This window comes from Haliotis asinina, chromosome 2 (genome assembly GCF_037392515.1).
Source record: "Haliotis asinina isolate JCU_RB_2024 chromosome 2, JCU_Hal_asi_v2, whole genome shotgun sequence".
Lineage (NCBI taxonomy): Eukaryota > Metazoa > Mollusca > Gastropoda > Lepetellida > Haliotidae > Haliotis > Haliotis asinina.
Genome location: NC_090281.1, coordinates 57107510 through 57125752, shown reverse-complemented (window position 1 = coordinate 57125752; position 18243 = coordinate 57107510). Strand labels below are relative to the sequence as shown.

At 39.8% G+C, this 18243-nt stretch overlaps 30 non-coding genes across 30 annotated transcripts; all 30 read right to left on the bottom strand.

Moving 5' to 3' along the window:
* Positions 1 to 295: 295 nt before the first annotated feature.
* On the bottom strand, positions 296 to 367 carry Trnaw-cca (transfer RNA tryptophan (anticodon CCA)). The gene has a single exon. It is a non-coding gene; the product is annotated as a tRNA-Trp (tRNA).
* A 2471-nt stretch (positions 368 to 2838) lies between these two features.
* Positions 2839 to 2910, bottom strand: Trnaw-cca (transfer RNA tryptophan (anticodon CCA)). Its single transcript has one exon. It is a non-coding gene; the product is annotated as a tRNA-Trp (tRNA).
* Positions 2911 to 3473: 563 nt separating this feature from the next.
* Positions 3474 to 3545, bottom strand: Trnaw-cca (transfer RNA tryptophan (anticodon CCA)). Its single transcript has one exon. It is a non-coding gene; the product is annotated as a tRNA-Trp (tRNA).
* An 882-nt stretch (positions 3546 to 4427) lies between these two features.
* Positions 4428 to 4499, bottom strand: Trnaw-cca (transfer RNA tryptophan (anticodon CCA)). The gene has a single exon. It is a non-coding gene; the product is annotated as a tRNA-Trp (tRNA).
* A 1201-nt stretch (positions 4500 to 5700) lies between these two features.
* Trnaw-cca (transfer RNA tryptophan (anticodon CCA)) lies at positions 5701 to 5772 on the bottom strand. Its single transcript has one exon. It is a non-coding gene; the product is annotated as a tRNA-Trp (tRNA).
* An 882-nt stretch (positions 5773 to 6654) lies between these two features.
* On the bottom strand, positions 6655 to 6726 carry Trnaw-cca (transfer RNA tryptophan (anticodon CCA)). The gene has a single exon. It is a non-coding gene; the product is annotated as a tRNA-Trp (tRNA).
* A 569-nt stretch (positions 6727 to 7295) lies between these two features.
* On the bottom strand, positions 7296 to 7367 carry Trnaw-cca (transfer RNA tryptophan (anticodon CCA)). The gene has a single exon. It is a non-coding gene; the product is annotated as a tRNA-Trp (tRNA).
* A 247-nt stretch (positions 7368 to 7614) lies between these two features.
* Positions 7615 to 7686, bottom strand: Trnaw-cca (transfer RNA tryptophan (anticodon CCA)). The gene has a single exon. It is a non-coding gene; the product is annotated as a tRNA-Trp (tRNA).
* A 247-nt stretch (positions 7687 to 7933) lies between these two features.
* Positions 7934 to 8005, bottom strand: Trnaw-cca (transfer RNA tryptophan (anticodon CCA)). Its single transcript has one exon. It is a non-coding gene; the product is annotated as a tRNA-Trp (tRNA).
* Positions 8006 to 8252: 247 nt separating this feature from the next.
* Positions 8253 to 8324, bottom strand: Trnaw-cca (transfer RNA tryptophan (anticodon CCA)). Its single transcript has one exon. It is a non-coding gene; the product is annotated as a tRNA-Trp (tRNA).
* Positions 8325 to 8571: 247 nt separating this feature from the next.
* Positions 8572 to 8643, bottom strand: Trnaw-cca (transfer RNA tryptophan (anticodon CCA)). The gene has a single exon. It is a non-coding gene; the product is annotated as a tRNA-Trp (tRNA).
* A 563-nt stretch (positions 8644 to 9206) lies between these two features.
* Trnaw-cca (transfer RNA tryptophan (anticodon CCA)) lies at positions 9207 to 9278 on the bottom strand. Its single transcript has one exon. It is a non-coding gene; the product is annotated as a tRNA-Trp (tRNA).
* A 566-nt stretch (positions 9279 to 9844) lies between these two features.
* Positions 9845 to 9916, bottom strand: Trnaw-cca (transfer RNA tryptophan (anticodon CCA)). Its single transcript has one exon. It is a non-coding gene; the product is annotated as a tRNA-Trp (tRNA).
* A 247-nt stretch (positions 9917 to 10163) lies between these two features.
* Trnaw-cca (transfer RNA tryptophan (anticodon CCA)) lies at positions 10164 to 10235 on the bottom strand. Its single transcript has one exon. It is a non-coding gene; the product is annotated as a tRNA-Trp (tRNA).
* A 566-nt stretch (positions 10236 to 10801) lies between these two features.
* Trnaw-cca (transfer RNA tryptophan (anticodon CCA)) lies at positions 10802 to 10873 on the bottom strand. Its single transcript has one exon. It is a non-coding gene; the product is annotated as a tRNA-Trp (tRNA).
* Positions 10874 to 11436: 563 nt separating this feature from the next.
* Trnaw-cca (transfer RNA tryptophan (anticodon CCA)) lies at positions 11437 to 11508 on the bottom strand. The gene has a single exon. It is a non-coding gene; the product is annotated as a tRNA-Trp (tRNA).
* A 569-nt stretch (positions 11509 to 12077) lies between these two features.
* On the bottom strand, positions 12078 to 12149 carry Trnaw-cca (transfer RNA tryptophan (anticodon CCA)). The gene has a single exon. It is a non-coding gene; the product is annotated as a tRNA-Trp (tRNA).
* A 566-nt stretch (positions 12150 to 12715) lies between these two features.
* Trnaw-cca (transfer RNA tryptophan (anticodon CCA)) lies at positions 12716 to 12787 on the bottom strand. Its single transcript has one exon. It is a non-coding gene; the product is annotated as a tRNA-Trp (tRNA).
* A 247-nt stretch (positions 12788 to 13034) lies between these two features.
* On the bottom strand, positions 13035 to 13106 carry Trnaw-cca (transfer RNA tryptophan (anticodon CCA)). The gene has a single exon. It is a non-coding gene; the product is annotated as a tRNA-Trp (tRNA).
* Positions 13107 to 13353: 247 nt separating this feature from the next.
* Trnaw-cca (transfer RNA tryptophan (anticodon CCA)) lies at positions 13354 to 13425 on the bottom strand. The gene has a single exon. It is a non-coding gene; the product is annotated as a tRNA-Trp (tRNA).
* A 563-nt stretch (positions 13426 to 13988) lies between these two features.
* On the bottom strand, positions 13989 to 14060 carry Trnaw-cca (transfer RNA tryptophan (anticodon CCA)). The gene has a single exon. It is a non-coding gene; the product is annotated as a tRNA-Trp (tRNA).
* Positions 14061 to 14626: 566 nt separating this feature from the next.
* Trnaw-cca (transfer RNA tryptophan (anticodon CCA)) lies at positions 14627 to 14698 on the bottom strand. The gene has a single exon. It is a non-coding gene; the product is annotated as a tRNA-Trp (tRNA).
* A 247-nt stretch (positions 14699 to 14945) lies between these two features.
* On the bottom strand, positions 14946 to 15017 carry Trnaw-cca (transfer RNA tryptophan (anticodon CCA)). Its single transcript has one exon. It is a non-coding gene; the product is annotated as a tRNA-Trp (tRNA).
* Positions 15018 to 15264: 247 nt separating this feature from the next.
* Positions 15265 to 15336, bottom strand: Trnaw-cca (transfer RNA tryptophan (anticodon CCA)). Its single transcript has one exon. It is a non-coding gene; the product is annotated as a tRNA-Trp (tRNA).
* Positions 15337 to 15902: 566 nt separating this feature from the next.
* On the bottom strand, positions 15903 to 15974 carry Trnaw-cca (transfer RNA tryptophan (anticodon CCA)). The gene has a single exon. It is a non-coding gene; the product is annotated as a tRNA-Trp (tRNA).
* A 247-nt stretch (positions 15975 to 16221) lies between these two features.
* Positions 16222 to 16293, bottom strand: Trnaw-cca (transfer RNA tryptophan (anticodon CCA)). The gene has a single exon. It is a non-coding gene; the product is annotated as a tRNA-Trp (tRNA).
* Positions 16294 to 16540: 247 nt separating this feature from the next.
* Trnaw-cca (transfer RNA tryptophan (anticodon CCA)) lies at positions 16541 to 16612 on the bottom strand. Its single transcript has one exon. It is a non-coding gene; the product is annotated as a tRNA-Trp (tRNA).
* An 885-nt stretch (positions 16613 to 17497) lies between these two features.
* Trnaw-cca (transfer RNA tryptophan (anticodon CCA)) lies at positions 17498 to 17569 on the bottom strand. Its single transcript has one exon. It is a non-coding gene; the product is annotated as a tRNA-Trp (tRNA).
* Positions 17570 to 17816: 247 nt separating this feature from the next.
* Trnaw-cca (transfer RNA tryptophan (anticodon CCA)) lies at positions 17817 to 17888 on the bottom strand. Its single transcript has one exon. It is a non-coding gene; the product is annotated as a tRNA-Trp (tRNA).
* Positions 17889 to 18135: 247 nt separating this feature from the next.
* On the bottom strand, positions 18136 to 18207 carry Trnaw-cca (transfer RNA tryptophan (anticodon CCA)). The gene has a single exon. It is a non-coding gene; the product is annotated as a tRNA-Trp (tRNA).
* Positions 18208 to 18243: the final 36 nt, after the last annotated feature.

Below are 18243 nucleotides of genomic sequence, written 5' to 3'. Positions count from 1 at the left end.
ACGCAACCTTCTGATCTGGAGTCAGACGCACTACCGTTGCGCCACAGGGCCGTCTCTTGAAGTACTGCACAGTAATGTACTTTATGTACAAACATCGTCTCCATGCTCTACATCAGCTTCATTTATAACACAACATTTTTCTGCTTTTCTCTCATGTCTTTCTATTCTTACATCGACTTTCCAATTGTAATAAGATATCATTAAATACAGAGAGAAATACGATGACAACCTGTAAACACACGCCTCTTCTTAAATACAATTTTCATTTACTGCTCAAAATAGCAAAACTTGAACGTGACCCCGACGTGATTTGAACACGCAACCTTCTGATCTGGAGTCAGACGCGCTACCGTTGCGCCACAGGGCCATCTGATAAGCCAATGCCCTAGAATGCACTTTAAGTACAAACACCTGCTCCATGCTCTACATCGGCTTTACTTTGCTATACTTTATGCATTTTCTACTCATATCCTAATCTTCTGACTTCCATTTTCAAATTGTAGCTATATATCATTCATTACAGACAGAACTACGATGACAACGCGACACCACACACTACTCTTTCTACACATACATGTTTTTCATAATTTAAGCAAAACAGCAAAACTTTGATGTGACCCCGACGTGATTTGAACACGCAACCTTCTGATCTGGAGTCAGACGCGCTGCGGTTGCGCCACAGGGCCATCTGATAAGCCAATGCACTATAATGCACTTTAAGTACAATTATCTGCTCCATGCTCTACATCGGCTTTACTTTGCTATACTTTATGCATTTTCTACTCATATCCTAATCTTCTGACTTCCATTTTCAAATTGTAGCTATATATCATTCATTACAGACAGAACTACGATGACAACGCGACACCACACACTACTCTTTCTACACATACATGTTTTTCATAATTTAAGCAAAACAGCAAAACTTTGATGTGACCCCGACGTGATTTGAACACGCAACCTTCTGATCTGGAGTCAGACGCACTACCGTTGCGCCACAGGGCCGTCTCTTGAAGTACTGCACAGTAATGTACTTTATGTACAAACATCGTCTCCATGCTCTACATCAGCTTCATTTATAACACAACATTTTTCTGCTTTTCTCTCATGTCTTCCTATTCTTACATCGACTTTCCAATTGTAATAAGATATCATTAAATACAGAGAGAAATACGATGACAACCTGTAAACACACGCCTCTTCTTAAATACAATTTTCATTTACTGCTCAAAATAGCAAAACTTGAACGTGACCCCGACGTGATTTGAACACGCAACCTTCTGATCTGGAGTCAGACGCGCTACCGTTGCACCACAGGGCCATCTGATAAGCCAATGCACTATAATGCACTTTAAGTACAATTATCTGCTCCATGCTCTACATCGGCTTTACTTTGCTACACTTTATGCATTTTCTACTCATATCCTAATCTTCTGACTTCCATTTTCAAATTGTAGCTATATATCATTCATTACAGACAGAACTACGATGACAACGCGACACCACACACTACTCTTTCTACACATACATGTTTCTCATAATTTAAGCAAAACAGCAAAACTTTGATGTGACCCCGACGTGATTTGAACACGCAACCTTCTGATCTGGAGTCAGACGCACTACCGTTGCGCCACAGGGCCGTCTCTTGAAGTACTGCACAGTAATGTACTTTATGTACAAACATCGTCTCCATGCTCTACATCAGCTTCATTTATAACACAACATTTTTCTGCTTTTCTCTCATGTCTTTCTATTCTTACATCGACTTTCCAATTGTAATAAGATATCATTAAATACAGAGAGAAATACGATGACAACCTGTAAACACACGCCTCTTCTTAAATACAATTTTCATTTACTGCTCAAAATAGCAAAACTTGAACGTGACCCCGACGTGATTTGAACACGCAACCTTCTGATCTGGAGTCAGACGCGCTACCGTTGCACCACAGGGCCATCTGATAAGCCAATGCCCTAGAATGCACTTTAAGTACAAACACCTGCTCCATGCTCTACATCGGCTTTACTTTGCTATACTTTATGCATTTTCTACTCATATCCTAATCTTCTGACTTCCATTTTCAAATTGTAGCTATATATCATTCATTACAGACAGAACTACGATGACAACGCGACACCACACACTACTCTTTCTACACATACATGTTTTTCATAATTTAAGCAAAACAGCAAAACTTTGATGTGACCCCGACGTGATTTGAACACGCAACCTTCTGATCTGGAGTCAGACGCGCTACGGTTGCGCCACAGGGCCATCTGATAAGCCAATGCACTATAATGCACTTTAAGTACAATTATCTGCTCCATGCTCTACATCGGCTTTACTTTGCTATACTTTATGCATTTTCTACTCATATCCTAATCTTCTGACTTCCATTTTCAAATTGTAGCTATATATCATTCATTACAGACAGAACTACGATGACAACGCGACACCACACACTACTCTTTCTACACATACATGTTTTTCATAATTTAAGCAAAACAGCAAAACTTTGACGTGACCCCGACGTGATTTGAACACGCAACCTTCTGATCTGGAGTCAGACGCACTACCGTTGCGCCACAGGGCCGTCTCTTGAAGTACTGCACAGTAATGTACTTTATGTACAAACATCGTCTCCATGCTCTCCATCAGCTTCATTTATAACACAACATTTTTCTGCTTTTCTCTCATGTCTTCCTATTCTTACATCGACTTTCCAATTGTAATAAGATATCATTAAATACAGAGAGAAATACGATGACAACCTGTAAACACACGCCTCTTCTTAAATACAATTTTCATTTACTGCTCAAAATAGCAAAACTTGAACGTGACCCCGACGTGATTTGAACACGCAACCTTCTGATCTGGAGTCAGACGCGCTACCGTTGCGCCACAGGGCCATCTGATAAGCCAATGCACTATAATGCACTTTAAGTACAATTATCTGCTCCATGCTCTACATCGGCTTTACTTTGCTACACTTTATGCATTTTCTACTCATATCCTAATCTTCTGACTTCCATTTTCAAATTGTAGCTATATATCATTCATTACAGACAGAACTACGATGACAACGCGACACCACACACTACTCTTTCTACACATACATGTTTCTCATAATTTAAGCAAAACAGCAAAACTTTGATGTGACCCCGATGTGATTTGAACACGCAACCTTCTGATCTGGAGTCAGACGCACTACCGTTGCGCCACAGGGCCGTCTCTTGAAGCACTGCACAGTAATGTACTTTATGTACAAACATCGTCTCCATGCTCTACATCAGCTTCATTTATAACACAACATTTTTCTGCTTTTCTCTCATGTCTTCCTATTCTTACATCGACTTTCCAATTGTAATAAGATATCATTAAATACAGAGAGAAATACGATGACAACCTGTAAACACACGCCTCTTCTTAAATACAATTTTCATTTACTGCTCAAAATAGCAAAACTTGAACGTGACCCCGACGTGATTTGAACACGCAACCTTCTGATCTGGAGTCAGACGCGCTACCGTTGCGCCACAGGGCCATCTGATAAGCCAATGCACTATAATGCACTTTAAGTACAATTATCTGCTCCATGCTCTACATCGGCTTTACTTTGCTACACTTTATGCATTTTCTACTCATATCCTAATCTTCTGACTTCCATTTTCAAATTGTAGCTATATATCATTCATTACAGACAGAACTACGATGACAACGCGACACCACACACTACTCTTTCTACACATACATGTTTCTCATAATTTAAGCAAAACAGCAAAACTTTGATGTGACCCCGATGTGATTTGAACACGCAACCTTCTGATCTGGAGTCAGACGCACTACCGTTGCGCCACAGGGCCGTCTCTTGAAGCACTGCACAGTAATGTACTTTATGTACAAACATCGTCTCCATGCTCTACATCAGCTTCATTTATAACACAACATTTTTCTGCTTTTCTCTCATGTCTTCCTATTCTTACATCGACTTTCCAATTGTAATAAGATATCATTAAATACAGAGAGAAATACGATGACAACCTGTAAACACACGCCTCTTCTTAAATACAATTTTCATTTACTGCTCAAAATAGCAAAACTTGAACGTGACCCCGACGTGATTTGAACACGCAACCTTCTGATCTGGAGTCAGACGCGCTACCGTTGCACCACAGGGCCATCTGATAAGCCAATGCACTATAATGCACTTTAAGTACAATTATCTGCTCCATGCTCTACATCGGCTTTACTTTGCTATACTTTATGCATTTTCTACTCATATCCTAATCTTCTGACTTCCATTTTCAAATTGTAGCTATATATCATTCATTACAGACAGAACTACGATGACAACGCGACACCACACACTACTCTTTCTACACACACATGTTTTTCATAATTTAAGCAAAACAGCAAAACTTTGATGTGACCCCGACGTGATTTGAACACGCAACCTTCTGATCTGGAGTCAGACGCGCTACCGTTGCGCCACAGGGCCATCTGATAAGTCAATGCACTATAATGCACTTTAAGTACAATTATCTGCTCCATGCTCTACATCGGCTTTACTTTGCTATACTTTATGCATTTTCTACTCATATCCTAATCTTCTGACTTCCATTTTCAAATTGTAGCTACATATCATTCATTACAGACAGAACTACGATGACAACGCGACACCACACACTACTCTTTCTACACATACATGTTTTTCATAATTTAAGCAAAACAGCAAAACTTTGATGTGACCCCGACGTGATTTGAACACGCAACCTTCTGATCTGGAGTCAGACGCACTACCGTTGCGCCACAGGGCCATCTGATAAGCCAATGCACTATAATGCACTTTAAGTACAATTATCTGCTCCATGCTCTACATCGGCTTTACTTTGCTATACTTTATGCATTTTCTACTCATATCCTAATCTTCTGACTTCCATTTTCAAATTGTAGCTATATATCATTCATTACAGACAGAACTACGATGACAACGCGACACCACACACTACTCTTTCTACACATACATGTTTTTCATAATTTAAGCAAAACAGCAAAACTTTGATGTGACCCCGATGTGATTTGAAGACGCAACCTTCTGATCTGGAGTCAGACGCACTACCGTTGCGCCACAGGGCCGTCTCTTGAAGCACTGCACAGTAATGTACTTTATGTACAAACATCGTCTCCATGCTCTACATCAGCTTCATTTATAACACAACATTTTTCTGCTTTTCTCTCATGTCTTCCTATTCTTACATCGACTTTCCAATTGTAATAAGATATCATTAAATACAGAGAGAAATACGATGACAACCTGTAAACACACGCCTCTTCTTAAATACAATTTTCATTTACTGCTCAAAATAGCAAAACTTGAACGTGACCCCGACGTGATTTGAACACGCAACCTTCTGATCTGGAGTCAGACGCGCTACCGTTGCACCACAGGGCCATCTGATAAGCCAATGCACTATAATGCACTTTAAGTACAATTATCTGCTCCATGCTCTACATCGGCTTTACTTTGCTATACTTTATGCATTTTCTACTCATATCCTAATCTTCTGACTTCCATTTTCAAATTGTAGCTATATATCATTCATTACAGACAGAACTACGATGACAACGCGACACCACACACTACTCTTTCTACACACACATGTTTTTCATAATTTAAGCAAAACAGCAAAACTTTGATGTGACCCCGACGTGATTTGAACACGCAACCTTCTGATCTGGAGTCAGACGCGCTACCGTTGCGCCACAGGGCCATCTGATAAGTCAATGCACTATAATGCACTTTAAGTACAATTATCTGCTCCATGCTCTACATCGGCTTTACTTTGCTATACTTTATGCATTTTCTACTCATATCCTAATCTTCTGACTTCCATTTTCAAATTGTAGCTACATATCATTCATTACAGACAGAACTACGATGACAACGCGACACCACACACTACTCTTTCTACACATACATGTTTTTCATAATTTAAGCAAAACAGCAAAACTTTGATGTGACCCCGACGTGATTTGAACACGCAACCTTCTGATCTGGAGTCAGACGCACTACCGTTGCGCCACAGGGCCATCTGATAAGCCAATGCACTATAATGCACTTTAAGTACAATTATCTGCTCCATGCTCTACATCGGCTTTACTTTGCTATACTTTATGCATTTTCTACTCATATCCTAATCTTCTGACTTCCATTTTCAAATTGTAGCTATATATCATTCATTACAGACAGAACTACGATGACAACGCGACACCACACACTACTCTTTCTACACATACATGTTTTTCATAATTTAAGCAAAACAGCAAAACTTTGATGTGACCCCGATGTGATTTGAAGACGCAACCTTCTGATCTGGAGTCAGACGCACTACCGTTGCGCCACAGGGCCGTCTCTTGAAGCACTGCACAGTAATGTACTTTATGTACAAACATCGTCTCCATGCTCTACATCAGCTTCATTTATAACACAACATTTTTCTGCTCTTCTCTCATGTCTTCCTATTCTTACATCGACTTTCCAATTGTAATAAGATATCATTAAATACAGAGAGAAATACGATGACAACCTGTAAACACACGCCTCTTCTTAAATACAATTTTCATTTACTGCTCAAAATAGCAAAACTTGAACGTGACCCCGACGTGATTTGAACACGCAACCTTCTGATCTGGAGTCAGACGCGCTACCGTTGCGCCACAGGGCCATCTGATAAGCCAATGCACTATAATGCACTTTAAGTACAATTATCTGCTCCATGCTCTACATCGGCTTTACTTTGCTATACTTTATGCATTTTCTACTCATATCCTAATCTTCTGACTTCCATTTTCAAATTGTAGCTATATATCATTCATTACAGACAGAACTACGATGACAACGCGACACCACACACTACTCTTTCTACACATACATGTTTTTCATAATTTAAGCAAAACAGCAAAACTTTGATGTGACCCCGATGTGATTTGAACACGCAACCTTCTGATCTGGAGTCAGACGCACTACCGTTGCGCCACAGGGCCGTCTCTTGAAGCACTGCACAGTAATGTACTTTATGTACAAACATCGTCTCCATGCTCTACATCAGCTTCATTTATAACACAACATTTTTCTGCTTTTCTCTCATGTCTTCCTATTCTTACATCGACTTTCCAATTGTAATAAGATATCATTCATTACAGACAGAACTACGATGACAACGCGACACCACACACTACTCTTTCTACACATACATGTTTTTCATAATTTAAGCAAAACAGCAAAACTTTGATGTGACCCCGACGTGATTTGAACACGCAACCTTCTGATCTGGAGTCAGACGCGCTACCGTTGCGCCACAGGGCCATCTGATAAGCCAATGCACTATAATGCACTTTAAGTACAATTATCTGCTCCATGCTCTACATCGGCTTTACTTTGCTATACTTTATGCATTTTCTACTCATATCCTAATCTTCTGACTTCCATTTTCAAATTGTAGCTATATATCATTCATTACAGACAGAACTACGATGACAACGCGACACCACACACTACTCTTTCTACACATACATGTTTTTCATAATTTAAGCAAAACAGCAAAACTTTGATGTGACCCCGACGTGATTTGAACACGCAACCTTCTGATCTGGAGTCAGACGCGCTACCGTTGCGCCACGGGGCCATCTGATAAGCCAATGCACTATAATGCACTTTAAGTACAATTATCTGCTCCATGCTCTACATCGGCTTTACTTTGCTATACTTTATGCATTTTCTACTCATATCCTAATCTTCTGACTTCCATTTTCAAATTGTAGCTATATATCATTCATTACAGACAGAACTACGATGACAACGCGACACCACACACTACTCTTTCTACACATACATGTTTTTCATAATTTAAGCAAAACAGCAAAACTTTGATGTGACCCCGACGTGATTTGAACACGCAACCTTCTGATCTGGAGTCAGACGCGCTACCGTTGCGCCACAGGGCCATCTGATAAGCCAATGCACTATAATGCACTTTAAGTACAATTATCTGCTCCATGCTCTACATCGGCTTTACTTTGCTATACTTTATGCATTTTCTACTCATATCCTAATCTTCTGACTTCCATTTTCAAATTGTAGCTATATATCATTCATTACAGACAGAACTACGATGACAACGCGACACCACACACTACTCTTTCTACACATACATGTTTTTCATAATTTAAGCAAAACAGCAAAACTTTGATGTGACCCCGACGTGATTTGAACACGCAACCTTCTGATCTGGAGTCAGACGCGCTACCGTTGCGCCACAGGGCCATCTGATAAGCCAATGCACTATAATGCACTTTAAGTACAATTATCTGCTCCATGCTCTACATCGGCTTTACTTTGCTATACTTTATGCATTTTCTACTCATATCCTAATCTTCTGACTTCCATTTTCAAATTGTAGCTATATATCATTCATTACAGACAGAACTACGATGACAACGCGACACCACACACTACTCTTTCTACACATACATGTTTTTCATAATTTAAGCAAAACAGCAAAACTTTGATGTGACCCCGACGTGATTTGAACACGCAACCTTCTGATCTGGAGTCAGACGCGCTACCGTTGCGCCACAGGGCCATCTGATAAGCCAATGCACTATAATGCACTTTAAGTACAATTATCTGCTCCATGCTCTACATCGGCTTTACTTTGCTATACTTTATGCATTTTCTACTCATATCCTAATCTTCTGACTTCCATTTTCAAATTGTAGCTATATATCATTCATTACAGACAGAACTACGATGACAACGCGACACCACACACTACTCTTTCTACACATACATGTTTTTCATAATTTAAGCAAAACAGCAAAACTTTGATGTGACCCCGATGTGATTTGAAGACGCAACCTTCTGATCTGGAGTCAGACGCACTACCGTTGCGCCACAGGGCCGTCTCTTGAAGCACTGCACAGTAATGTACTTTATGTACAAACATCGTCTCCATGCTCTACATCAGCTTCATTTATAACACAACATTTTTCTGCTTTTCTCTCATGTCTTCCTATTCTTACATCGACTTTCCAATTGTAATAAGATATCATTAAATACAGAGAGAAATACGATGACAACCTGTAAACACACGCCTCTTCTTAAATACAATTTTCATTTACTGCTCAAAATAGCAAAACTTGAACGTGACCCCGACGTGATTTGAACACGCAACCTTCTGATCTGGAGTCAGACGCGCTACCGTTGCGCCACAGGGCCATCTGATAAGCCAATGCACTATAATGCACTTTAAGTACAATTATCTGCTCCATGCTCTACATCGGCTTTACTTTGCTATACTTTATGCATTTTCTACTCATATCCTAATCTTCTGACTTCCATTTTCAAATTGTAGCTATATATCATTCATTACAGACAGAACTACGATGACAACGCGACACCACACACTACTCTTTCTACACATACATGTTTTTCATAATTTAAGCAAAACAGCAAAACTTTGATGTGACCCCGACGTGATTTGAACACGCAACCTTCTGATCTGGAGTCAGACGCACTACCGTTGCGCCACAGGGCCATCTGATAAGCCAATGCACTATAATGCACTTTAAGTACAATTATCTGCTCCATGCTCTACATCGGCTTTACTTTGCTATACTTTATGCATTTTCTACTCATATCCTAATCTTCTGACTTCCATTTTCATATTGTAGCTATATATCATTCATTACAGACAGAACTACGATGACAACGCGACACCACACACTACTCTTTCTACACATACATGTTTTTCATAATTTAAGCAAAACAGCAAAACTTTGATGTGACCCCGACGTGATTTGAACACGCAACCTTCTGATCTGGAGTCAGACGCGCTACCGTTGCGCCACAGGGCCATCTGATAAGCCAATGCACTATAATGCACTTTAAGTACAATTATCTGCTCCATGCTCTACATCGGCTTTACTTTGCTATACTTTATGCATTTTCTACTCATATCCTAATCTTCTGACTTCCATTTTCAAATTGTAGCTATATATCATTCATTACAGACAGAACTACGATGACAACGCGACACCACACACTACTCTTTCTACACATACATGTTTTTCATAATTTAAGCAAAACAGCAAAACTTTGATGTGACCCCGACGTGATTTGAACACGCAACCTTCTGATCTGGAGTCAGACGCGCTACCGTTGCGCCACAGGGCCATCTGATAAGCCAATGCACTATAATGCACTTTAAGTACAATTATCTGCTCCATGCTCTACATCGGCTTTACTTTGCTATACTTTATGCATTTTCTACTCATATCCTAATCTTCTGACTTCCATTTTCAAATTGTAGCTATATATCATTCATTACAGACAGAACTACGATGACAACGCGACACCACACACTACTCTTTCTACACATACATGTTTTTCATAATTTAAGCAAAACAGCAAAACTTTGATGTGACCCCGACGTGATTTGAACACGCAACCTTCTGATCTGGAGTCAGACGCACTACCGTTGCGCCACAGGGCCATCTGATAAGCCAATGCACTATAATGCACTTTAAGTACAATTATCTGCTCCATGCTCTACATCGGCTTTACTTTGCTATACTTTATGCATTTTCTACTCATATCCTAATCTTCTGACTTCCATTTTCATATTGTAGCTATATATCATTCATTACAGACAGAACTACGATGACAACGCGACACCACACACTACTCTTTCTACACATACATGTTTTTCATAATTTAAGCAAAACAGCAAAACTTTGATGTGACCCCGACGTGATTTGAACACGCAACCTTCTGATCTGGAGTCAGACGCGCTACCGTTGCGCCACAGGGCCATCTGATAAGCCAATGCACTATAATGCACTTTAAGTACAATTATCTGCTCCATGCTCTACATCGGCTTTACTTTGCTATACTTTATGCATTTTCTACTCATATCCTAATCTTCTGACTTCCATTTTCATATTGTAGCTATATATCATTCATTACAGACAGAACTACGATGACAACGCGACACCACACACTACTCTTTCTACACATACATGTTTTTCATAATTTAAGCAAAACAGCAAAACTTTGATGTGACCCCGATGTGATTTGAAGACGCAACCTTCTGATCTGGAGTCAGACGCACTACCGTTGCGCCACAGGGCCGTCTCTTGAAGCACTGCACAGTAATGTACTTTATGTACAAACATCGTCTCCATGCTCTACATCAGCTTCATTTATAACACAACATTTTTCTGCTCTTCTCTCATGTCTTCCTATTCTTACATCGACTTTCCAATTGTAATAAGATATCATTAAATACAGAGAGAAATACGATGACAACCTGTAAACACACGCCTCTTCTTAAATACAATTTTCATTTACTGCTCAAAATAGCAAAACTTGAACGTGACCCCGACGTGATTTGAACACGCAACCTTCTGATCTGGAGTCAGACGCGCTACCGTTGCGCCACAGGGCCATCTGATAAGCCAATGCACTATAATGCACTTTAAGTACAATTATCTGCTCCATGCTCTACATCGGCTTTACTTTGCTATACTTTATGCATTTTCTACTCATATCCTAATCTTCTGACTTCCATTTTCAAATTGTAGCTATATATCATTCATTACAGACAGAACTACGATGACAACGCGACACCACACACTACTCTTTCTACACATACATGTTTCTCATAATTTAAGCAAAACAGCAAAACTTTGATGTGACCCCGATGTGATTTGAACACGCAACCTTCTGATCTGGAGTCAGACGCACTACCGTTGCGCCACAGGGCCGTCTCTTGAAGCACTGCACAGTAATGTACTTTATGTACAAACATCGTCTCCATGCTCTACATCAGCTTCATTTATAACACAACATTTTTCTGCTTTTCTCTCATGTCTTCCTATTCTTACATCGACTTTCCAATTGTAATAAGATATCATTCATTACAGACAGAACTACGATGACAACGCGACACCACACACTACTCTTTCTACACATACATGTTTTTCATAATTTAAGCAAAACAGCAAAACTTTGATGTGACCCCGACGTGATTTGAACACGCAACCTTCTGATCTGGAGTCAGACGCGCTACCGTTGCGCCACAGGGCCATCTGATAAGCCAATGCACTATAATGCACTTTAAGTACAATTATCTGCTCCATGCTCTACATCGGCTTTACTTTGCTATACTTTATGCATTTTCTACTCATATCCTAATCTTCTGACTTCCATTTTCAAATTGTAGCTATATATCATTCATTACAGACAGAACTACGATGACAACGCGACACCACACACTACTCTTTCTACACATACATGTTTTTCATAATTTAAGCAAAACAGCAAAACTTTGATGTGAGCCCGACGTGATTTGAACACGCAACCTTCTGATCTGGAGTCAGACGCGCTACCGTTGCGCCACGGGGCCATCTGATAAGCCAATGCACTATAATGCACTTTAAGTACAATTATCTGCTCCATGCTCTACATCGGCTTTACTTTGCTATACTTTATGCATTTTCTACTCATATCCTAATCTTCTGACTTCCATTTTCAAATTGTAGCTATATATCATTCATTACAGACAGAACTACGATGACAACGCGACACCACACACTACTCTTTCTACACATACATGTTTTTCATAATTTAAGCAAAACAGCAAAACTTTGATGTGACCCCGACGTGATTTGAACACGCAACCTTCTGATCTGGAGTCAGACGCGCTACCGTTGCGCCACAGGGCCATCTGATAAGCCAATGCACTATAATGCACTTTAAGTACAATTATCTGCTCCATGCTCTACATGGGCTTTACTTTGCTATACTTTATGCATTTTCTACTCATATCCTAATCTTCTGACTTCCATTTTCAAATTGTAGCTATATATCATTCATTACAGACAGAACTACGATGACAACGCGACACCACACACTACTCTTTCTACACATACATGTTTTTCATAATTTAAGCAAAACAGCAAAACTTTGATGTGACCCCGACGTGATTTGAACACGCAACCTTCTGATCTGGAGTCAGACGCGCTACCGTTGCGCCACAGGGCCATCTGATAAGCCAATGCACTATAATGCACTTTAAGTACAATTATCTGCTCCATGCTCTACATCGGCTTTACTTTGCTATACTTTATGCATTTTCTACTCATATCCTAATCTTCTGACTTCCATTTTCAAATTGTAGCTATATATCATTCATTACAGACAGAACTACGATGACAACGCGACACCACACACTACTCTTTCTACACATACATGTTTTTCATAATTTAAGCAAAACAGCAAAACTTTGATGTGACCCCGACGTGATTTGAACACGCAACCTTCTGATCTGGAGTCAGACGCGCTACCGTTGCGCCACAGGGCCATCTGATAAGCCAATGCACTATAATGCACTTTAAGTACAATTATCTGCTCCATGCTCTACATCGGCTTTACTTTGCTATACTTTATGCATTTTCTACTCATATCCTAATCTTCTGACTTCCATTTTCAAATTGTAGCTATATATCATTCATTACAGACAGAACTACGATGACAACGCGACACCACACACTACTCTTTCTACACATACATGTTTTTCATAATTTAAGCAAAACAGCAAAACTTTGATGTGACCCCGATGTGATTTGAACACGCAACCTTCTGATCTGGAGTCAGACGCACTACCGTTGCGCCACAGGGCCGTCTCTTGAAGCACTGCACAGTAATGTACTTTATGTACAAACATCGTCTCCATGCTCTACATCAGCTTCATTTATAACACAACATTTTTCTGCTTTTCTCTCATGTCTTCCTATTCTTACATCGACTTTCCAATTGTAATAAGATATCATTAAATACAGAGAGAAATACGATGACAACCTGTAAACACACGCCTCTTCTTAAATACAATTTTCATTTACTGCTCAAAATAGCAAAACTTGAACGTGACCCCGACGTGATTTGAACACGCAACCTTCTGATCTGGAGTCAGACGCGCTACCGTTGCGCCACAGGGCCATCTGATAAGCCAATGCACTATAATGCACTTTAAGTACAATTATCTGCTCCATGCTCTACATCGGCTTTACTTTGCTATACTTTATGCATTTTCTACTCATATCCTAATCTTCTGACTTCCATTTTCAAATTGTAGCTATATATCATTCATTACAGACAGAACTACGATGACAACGCGACACCACACACTACTCTTTCTACACATACATGTTTTTCATAATTTAAGCAAAACAGCAAAACTTTGATGTGACCCCGACGTGATTTGAACACGCAACCTTCTGATCTGGAGTCAGACGCACTACCGTTGCGCCACAGGGCCATCTGATAAGCCAATGCACTATAATGCACTTTAAGTACAATTATCTGCTCCATGCTCTACATCGGCTTTACTTTGCTATACTTTATGCATTTTCTACTCATATCCTAATCTTCTGACTTCCATTTTCATATTGTAGCTATATATCATTCATTACAGACAGAACTACGATGACAACGCGACACCACACACTACTCTTTCTACACATACATGTTTTTCATAATTTAAGCAAAACAGCAAAACTTTGATGTGACCCCGACGTGATTTGAACACGCAACCTTCTGATCTGGAGTCAGACGCGCTACCGTTGCGCCACAGGGCCATCTGATAAGCCAATGCACTATAATGCACTTTAAGTACAATTATCTGCTCCATGCTCTACATCGGCTTTACTTTGCTATACTTTATGCATTTTCTACTCATATCCTAATCTTCTGACTTCCATTTTCAAATTGTAGCTATATATCATTCATTACAGACAGAACTACGATGACAACGCGACACCACACACTACTCTTTCTACACATACATGTTTTTCATAATTTAAGCAAAACAGCAAAACTTTGATGTGACCCCGACGTGATTTGAACACGCAACCTTCTGATCTGGAGTCAGACGCGCTACCGTTGCGCCACAGGGCCATCTGATAAGCCAATGCACTATAATGCACTTTAAGTACAATTATCTGCTCCATGCTCTACATCGGCTTTACTTTGCTATACTTTATGCATTTTCTACTCATATCCTAATCTTCTGACTTCCATTTTCAAATTGTAGCTATATATCATTCATTACAGACAGAACTACTATGACAACGCGACACCACACACTACTCTTTCTACACATACATGTTTTTCATAATTTAAGCAAAACAGCAAAACTTTGATGTGACCCCGACGTGATTTGAACACGCAACCTTCTGATCTGGAGTCAGACGCGCTACCGTTGCGCCACAGGGCCATCTGATAAGCCAATGCACTATAATGCACTTTAAGTACAATTATCTGCTCCATGCTCTACATCGGCTTTACTTTGCTATACTTTATGCATTTTCTACTCATATCCTAATCTTCTGACTTCCATTTTCAAATTGTAGCTATATATCATTCATTACAGACAGAACTACGATGACAACGCGACACCACACACTACTCTTTCTACACATACATGTTTTTCATAATTTAAGCAAAACAGCAAAACTTTGATGTGACCCCGACGTGATTTGAACACGCAACCTTCTGATCTGGAGTCAGACGCACTACCGTTGCGCCACAGGGCCATCTGATAAGCCAATGCACTATAATGCACTTTAAGTACAATTATCTGCTCCATGCTCTACATCGGCTTTACTTTGCTATACTTTATGCATTTTCTACTCATATCCTAATCTTCTGACTTCCATTTTCATATTGTAGCTATATATCATTCATTACAGACAGAACTACGATGACAACGCGACACCACACACTACTCTTTCTACACATACATGTTTTTCATAATTTAAGCAAAACAGCAAAACTTTGATGTGACCCCGACGTGATTTGAACACGCAACCTTCTGATCTGGAGTCAGACGCGCTACCGTTGCGCCACAGGGCCATCTGATAAGCCAATGCACTATAATGCACTTTAAGTACAATTATCTGCTCCATGCTCTACATCGGCTTTACTTTGCTATACTTTATGCATTTTCTACTCATATCCTAATCTTCTGACTTCCATTTTCAAATTGTAGCTATATATCATTCATTACAGACAGAACTACGATGACAACGCGACACCACACACTACTCTTTCTACACATACATGTTTTTCATAATTTAAGCAAAACAGCAAAACTTTGATGTGACCCCGACGTGATTTGAACACGCAACCTTCTGATCTGGAGTCAGACGCGCTACCGTTGCGCCACAGGGCCATCTGATAAGCCAATGCACTATAATGCACTTTAAGTACAATTATCTGCTCCATGCTCTACATCGGCTTTACTTTGCTATACTTTATGCATTTTCTACTCATATCCTAATCTTCTGACTTCCATTTTCAAATTGTAGCTATATATCATTCATTACAGACAGAACTACGATGACAACGCGACACCACACACTACTCTTTCTACACATACATGTTTTTCATAATTTAAGCAAAACAGCAAAACTTTGATGTGACCCCGACGTGATTTGAACACGCAACCTTCTGATCTGGAGTCAGACGCGCTACCGTTGCGCCACAGGGCCATCTGATAAGCCAATGCACTATAATGCACTTTAAGTACAATTATCTGCTCCATGCTCTACATCGGCTTTACTTTGCTATACTTTATGCATTTTCTACTCATATCCTAATCTTCTGACTTCCATTTTCAAATTGTAGCTATATATCATTCATTACAGACAGAACTACGATGACAACGCGACACCACACACTACTCTTTCTACACATACATGTTTTTCATAATTTAAGCAAAACAGCAAAACTTTGATGTAACCCCGACGTGATTTGAACACGCAACCTTCTGATCTGGAGTCAGACGCGCTACCGTTGCGCCACAGGGCCATCTGATAAGCCAATGCACTATAATGCACTTTAAGTACAATTATCTGCTCCATGCTCTACATCGGCTTTACTTTGCTATACTTTATGCATTTTCTACTCATATCCTAATCTTCTGACTTCCATTTTCAAATTGTAGCTATATATCATTCATTACAGACAGAACTACGATGACAACGCGACACCACACACTACTCTTTCTACACATACATGTTTTTCATAATTTAAGCAAAACAGCAAAACTTTGATGTGACCCCGACGTGATTTGAACACGCAACCTTCTGATCTGGAGTCAGACGCACTACCGTTGCGCCACAGGGCCATCTGATAAGCCAATGCACTATAATGCACTTTAAGTACAATTATCTGCTCCATGCTCTACATCGGCTTTACTTTGCTATACTTTATGCATTTTCTACTCATATCCTAATCTTCTGACTTCCATTTTCATATTGTAGCTATATATCATTCATTACAGACAGAACTACGATGACAACGCGACACCACACACTACTCTTTCTACACATACATGTTTTTCATAATTTAAGCAAAACAGCAAAACTTTGATGTGACCCCGACGTGATTTGAACACGCAACCTTCTGATCTGGAGTCAGACGCGCTACCGTTGCGCCACAGGGCCATCTGATAAGCCAATGCACTATAATGCACTTTAAGTACAATTATCTGCTCCATGCTCTACATCGGCTTTACTTTGCTATACTTTATGCATTTTCTACTCATATCCTAATCTTCTGACTTCCATTTTCAAATTGTAGCTATATATCATTCATTACAGACAGAACTACGATGACAACGCGACACCACACACTACTCTTTCTACACATACATGTTTTTCATAATTTAAGCAAAACAGCAAAACTTTGATGTGACCCCGACGTGATTTGAACACGCAACCTTCTGATCTGGAGTCAGACGCGCTACCGTTGCGCCACAGGGCCATCTGATAAGCCAATGCACTATAATGCACTTTAAGTACAATTATCTGCTCCATGCTCTACATCGGCTTTACTTTGCTATACTTTATGCATTTTCTACTCATATCCTAATCTTCTGACTTCCATTTTCAAATTGTAGCTATATATCATTCATTACAGACAGAACTACGATGACAACGCGACACCACACACTACTCTTTCTACACATACATGTTTTTCATAATTTAAGCAAAACAGCAAAACTTTGATGTGACCCCGACGTGATTTGAACACGCAACCTTCTGATCTGGAGTCAGACGCGCTACCGTTGCGCCACAGGGCCATCTGATAAGCCAATGCACTATAATGCACTTTAAGT